This window comes from Anas acuta, chromosome 1, assembly GCF_963932015.1.
Source record: "Anas acuta chromosome 1, bAnaAcu1.1, whole genome shotgun sequence".
NCBI classification, from domain to species: Eukaryota; Metazoa; Chordata; class Aves; order Anseriformes; family Anatidae; genus Anas; species Anas acuta.
The window spans coordinates 73,282,989-73,288,988 of record NC_088979.1 but is presented as its reverse complement, the minus strand read 5'-3'; the positions used below and the strand labels follow the sequence as shown (position 1 = coordinate 73,288,988).

Genomic DNA, 6,000 nt, shown 5'->3' with positions numbered 1-6,000 from the left:
TTCAAATATTTACTGTTCTTCTAAATATTTACAATTCTTCTGATCAGGAGTTTTTAATCTGTTTTATCACACATAATAGCTTTGTTTTGATACAAGTAGTTCATGGCAATTGAGATGTAACCCATATGAGAAATGAATCTGCATTTTGTCTGTCTTAGTAGCAAAGATTAGTATCTAAACATTTCCGAAGGCAAGAATTTTCAAGAAATATTAGCTCTGTTTTATAAAAACTGGGACCTCCACAAATTCACATTACTTGTTTCTAAGTGACATTGTGCCTTACAAAGAATTTCATTCCTCCTCACTGGACTACTTCCTGTAGAGATAGCCTCAGCCTTCCACTTTCTGTAGTATTGTTCCTCTGCTGCTGCAGGTATCTGTTTGGTAGCAGCCTGTTTTCTCTGAAGGGCAGACTGTCATTTATGTTACTCTGTTCTGCCTGCTTTCTCTTTCCATCTCTGGTCAGGGTTTTTCCTGATCTTGCAGACCTTGCACAGATTCATATATTCCCACTCTTTCTTTTTCTTGTAGCCTGTCTCTGAAGCCACCCACATGTTCTGTGGGATATTCTAGTGGCTTGTGGCTGAGGATGCTGTCCTTCACCTCTATCTTCAGAGGTGTCAGTATGTTTTTTCTGCTTTCTCTGAGTGTGCTACCACATCTGAATGTGTCAGGAAGGAATCAAGGCCAGAGGCACATGTATGTTTGTAGGTTTAATTATTTAAAGCAGAAAGAAATGAAGCAGAGGATCATGAGGAACCTGACATATCAGAGTGAGAAAGAAGCAACACAAGAACTTCCACAGTATCTTTCTTGAAGATTATGAGTACAACAGAGAGAATAATAATTTAAGGGAACTGTGTATATTACAGGCTTCCTGTCTTCTTCTGATGTGCTACTTTTAATTCAGGTTGAAAAATTTTCCCCCCCAGGAGGTTTGTCTTGTTGCTGAATTTCTGCTCTCTGGCCAAAGAGATCAGGCACCTTTAGCAAAAGAGAAGTCACATTTCACAGCCTTTACACTTACATTTACACTTACATACAGCACTTTATACTTGCATTTGTTTTAAGTAAAAAAAAAAAAAAAAAAAAAAAGATACCAACACTCATTTCTTAGACATCTGTAAATCAACATTAGCTCAGTTGATATACATGAAGAGTGGGGTGGTTTGTTTTCTTACTGAAAGCCCACAGTCTTTAACTACCATCCAGGATACCTATTTTCCACACTAATTACAAGCGATGCCTGAGGTCTGATTCTGTTATTTAGCATTCAAATTAGGGAAAAAGTAGAAAAAGGGCTAAATCAGGGAAAAAGTAGATTTCACTTCCATGCTTTTGATACTCTTCCAATTGGTCTGTGTCCACTTCCTGCTGCTGCATCATTTAGCACCTTTTTAGCATCTTAGATCATTTTTGCATCTTTTCTCTTCTGAATATGGCTCCCCTCAAACTTTCCAGACAATAAACCATTGAAAAAGCATCATCTGTTTATCAGATTTTCCAACTTCTGGGCTACTGATGTTGAATGAGCATCACAGAACTTCCCAGACACATTTTCCTATTGTGTCCTCTGTAATTTTCTATTTATAGTATTAAAAAAAAAAAAAAAAGTTACACTTGTTATGCAATGTTCAAACCATGGGGAGAGTTAGTTAATAAAATTGTCATAAGAATGAATTTGATATGAAGCTGAATAAATAAAGTGTGTAAACACTGTAACTGACACATTTAAAGATGTGTTTTAAAGATGCTGACTGCGTTTAAAATGCTACATTTTGTCACACACACACTTTATGAGCTTGACTGCTCAAACTGAATTTGCTTACAATACTCCAATCATTGTGATGAATAAAACTGAGAATTAAAGAAAAAAAAAAGTGTCTTGTAACTGGATATTGCAAAGAACGGTCAGAGGTTTTTAGAATAGCTGGAGAGAGTGGGTCATCATGTTTGTGGAAAAAAAAATATAGCACAAAGATTTTGTTTCTAAGGTATTGACTAAGATAACTATATAAATATACTGTCAGAACACCAGTCTTAGTTGCGTTTGAATTATGTTTGCTCCATCACTCTTAGAATCAGAGACTCTTCAGATAGTTCTAGGAAATGAGTCAAATAGGTAAGCTTAAACTGAGTAACATTAAGGCTAACTATAGTACCATCAGACTTAAGTTACCTATGAGTCATTGTACTGTTGACAAAGACAATTTTTGACGTTAGAAAAATAAACTTAGAAAGACTGCCAAATTCCCTTAACAATTATATTAGACTTTTATAATTCTGAGGAAACCAGTTGTCACAAACATAGAGGAAAAATGTCACTTCTAAAAGGAAAATATATATTAAATACTTCTATGTTTTGTCTTAGGACTTGACTATTATTCCTCTAACATGCATGCCCATACTTGCCCTAAGAGCGTATTGATAGAAAGGAAGTGCTGTATTTGCAATTATTTTTATAGAGAGCAATATTATATAGATAGAGTCTAAACAAGAGGTGTAAATGGACAAGAGCAGTGAGAAAAAAGTGGTTTAGTAGATTATATAAAGTCTAAACTATAATCTAGTCGTCTACAATTAAAATCAATATGGCAAGGAGAATTAGAAGATCTGTAAGATAAATTGAAGGATAAGAACAGTATAGGAAGTAAATTTGGAAAACCTAATTCACAAACAGCACTTTCTTAGTTTTTATTCTTCTAAGCTAAAGACTATTGTGATGCTGTAGAGAGACAGTAGATACAGCCCCTGTGTTTACCAGCAAAGCTGAGTTGAGTAACATTCAACAGTAGCGGAAATTAAACTACAAAGACTGACAAAATAAAGAAATACAAGTTTAAAATAACTGAAAAAGGAAACTGTGTTAGCTTTAGTGGATTTTAACTGTCCAGCCATTCCTTAAATCCTTTCTAATTTCTAACGTCTTTGGTTTATTCACTTACTACTCTTGGAGAATTAGAATGTCTGTCAAAATCTTCATGAGCAGTGAAATCTCCAATTAAAATGAAATTGTTATATGGAGATATTTAAGATATTATTATAGCTTGGAATAAAGATTGCCCTAAACTTCAACATCTGATTCTTCCATGGGTGTGTATGAAAATTTACACTGTTACCAGGTTTTCTCTGTGATAAGTGTCCAGATGGACACTTTCACAGTTTAGCTGGCATGTTTCATGCATTGTTTATTCATGAGGAATGTTCTTCGTTTCCATATTTCTAAATTTGTCCCTTAATACATATCCCTTCGAGATATGGATATTCAGATATCCATCCACAGGTATATATTTCCAGTTTTTAGAGATAATCACCTTCATTATATGGGACTAAGGACTGTATTTGCAACTGTTACAATGAATTGCATTTATAGGGATTGATTTGGCTTTAATAAGTCAAAAAAAAAAAAAAAAGGTAAGTGAGAATTATTCATTGTGATTAAGACTGCAGAATCCACTAATAGCAAGTAAGTATTAAATCCTGATTTCATTTACACTATTATTTTAGGTCAAAAGTTAAGTCCAAAATTTTTTTTCTTTTTCTTTTTCTTTTTCTTTTTCTTTTTCTTTTTCTTTTTCTTTTTCTTTTTCTTTTTCTTTTTCTTTTTCTTTTTCTTTTTCTTTTTCTTTTTCTTTTTCTTTTTCTTTTCCTTTTCCTTTTCCTTTTCCTTTTCCTTTTCCTTTTCCTTTTTCTATGACATAAGAAAATATTCTGATATATGAGATGGAATCTCAGTGCTGTGATCCTTAGGATCTTTATTGATAAGAAGTGATAATTTCTTCTAGTCACTATACATATGCATACTTGGAAAGTCTGTGTTTGTATGTGTGTGTGTATAGATATATACTTTGAGATAACAGTTTATCAGTTATCTGGAAGTCATGTTATGTCTTATTGACAGGCAGTTGGACACTGAGAACCATGTAAATTTGTGGAACACATTTGTCAACTCACTGCTTTGTTATCAAGTTAGTAGGACTGCTTGACCCTTTCTTGTGCAATTTGTTTTAAAATTGTACTTTTCACATAAAGTACTTGTCTATATTAATCAACATAGTTAAAATACGAACAGATGATATGAAGTTCATCTTGGTGCATTAAGAGAAATAGAAAAAATAAAAATAAATACAAGCAGTGCATGCATTTCCCCTGCAGAATATGTATCTATGCCATAAATTAAACTGTACTGTGTTTTTTTTGTTTGTTTGTTTGTTTTGTTTTGTTTTGTGGGAAGAAAAGTATTTTATCTAATGCAGTCTTGGAACTGAGGCAAATTACCTGAAATAACTTTCTTGACACATTACCTTTTGAGGTTTAAATTGCAGTGTCTCCATATAGCACTGACAAAAGAAACTAAGTAAGTATTAGTATTTAATCATTTGAAATAGTCTATCTAAAAGGATAACATTGGTAAATAAGATATCCATTGAAAAGTAATTTGGAGTACAAGCTAGAGTATTGAATTGCTCACTGTTCACAAAGAAACTTCTGGTACATTCATATTGTTATTCTGGTCATAATTCCTTTTGTGAAAATACAAATAAAACAAACCCACTAAAAATTTAGGGAGAAGATAGTTAAATCCAGGGAAAGTAATTGAAGTCCTTGAAGTGAACCAGGCTTCTCTGAGACTTAAATATTTAAGTTTGACTGAGGGCCAGCTGAGGAAGTACACTATTGCCACTTTGCCATAATAATTTCTGTAAACGTCTATGCTAAATAATTTTAAGTAATAATAAATAATAATCAAATGATTTCATATTTGATATTTCACAGAATTCACAGATTCACAGAATTTCTATGTTGGAAGAGACCTCAAGATCATCGAGTCCAACCTCTAACCTAACACAAATAGTCCCCACTAAACTAAATTTGAATGTATACTAAATTTGAATGTATACAACATACATTTAAAGAAATATTTTTATAAGGATCATGTTTTGTTTTGTTTTGTTTTGTTTTTTCACTTCTTTTGTCTTAAAGTACTTTCTCTAGTCTTTTTTTTTTCCCTGAAATTAATAAAATTAATATTTTTGTGGTGTAAAGGTTTAAAGGCAATTTACTTCCTTAGCAAAGATTGATCAGAAAAGAAAAAATGTTACTAATAACTGTTAGGACAAATGTTAATGCACTATTGTAATGTAGTTATCCTCTGGGTATCAATATTATTTATTTATTTATTTATTTATTATTATTATTTTTAATATTGAAAATCAGAATTATAGGTGATTTCATATGTGTCTTGTTTCACTGTCTATGACTCATAAGCATACATTTTATTTTTTTCTCTTACTGAAGAACATTATATATTTCTTCCTCACAGGAAAAACTTGTGCTATAACTGAAATGACAATATTCTGCTTCCTACGAGGGGATTCTGAAAGCTTCTCAAAAACACGGCACAGTGGTAAGTACTAAAAATATAGTCACAACAATTAAGTTATCTGAAAAATAAATCACAGATATGAACATCAAGTCTCTTTTGCTAGCGTTCTTAAATTTGTTTTAAATATATATTTGTGATGACTCTTCCAGCTAAAATGCTTATGGACTGCCATGTGTTCACGGAATAAGACCTGGAATATAATCCATTCTAAATATTAGTGTTTATTCATTATATTATTTTTCAGTTCTTGAAATATGGAATGGTACCTCTGTGTGGTTCAAAGCCTGGATATTGTGACACTGTTAACTAGTAAGGTTTCAGTTTTCCAGGCCGTTCTATACCAGATAGAGCTGATAACGTTCAGTTTTCAAAACATGGTTGGGTTCCAAAGTTCTTGGAACTCTTGGAGTTCTTCAAAAGGGGACATTTAAATAAAGCACCTTGGTTGCTGTTTCATTTTATATTCTGTTTCATATTGTTACCATAAAGATCTATCTTTCTCTCACTTTATTAGCAACGTATGACATAGCATAATTCAATATATAGTGTACACATAGACACAAATGTACATGTCTATATATGCATAATTATATATATATACGCACGTATTTAAG

At 32.2% G+C, this 6,000-nt stretch overlaps 1 protein-coding gene across 4 annotated transcripts in view; it reads left to right on the top strand.

Annotated features, from left to right (window-relative positions):
* NLGN4X (neuroligin 4 X-linked) overlaps window positions 1-6,000 on the top strand; it is a 200,545-nt gene that overhangs the window by 34,987 nt on the left and 159,558 nt on the right. For 3 of the 4 annotated variants that reach the window (XM_068682261.1, XM_068682233.1, XM_068682251.1), the window contains exon 2: window positions 5,324-5,407. The gene's annotated coding sequence lies outside the window, so the exon portion shown is untranslated. The remainder of the gene's footprint in view (window positions 1-5,323; window positions 5,408-6,000) is intronic. The other variant, XM_068682243.1, reaches the window with a different exon arrangement.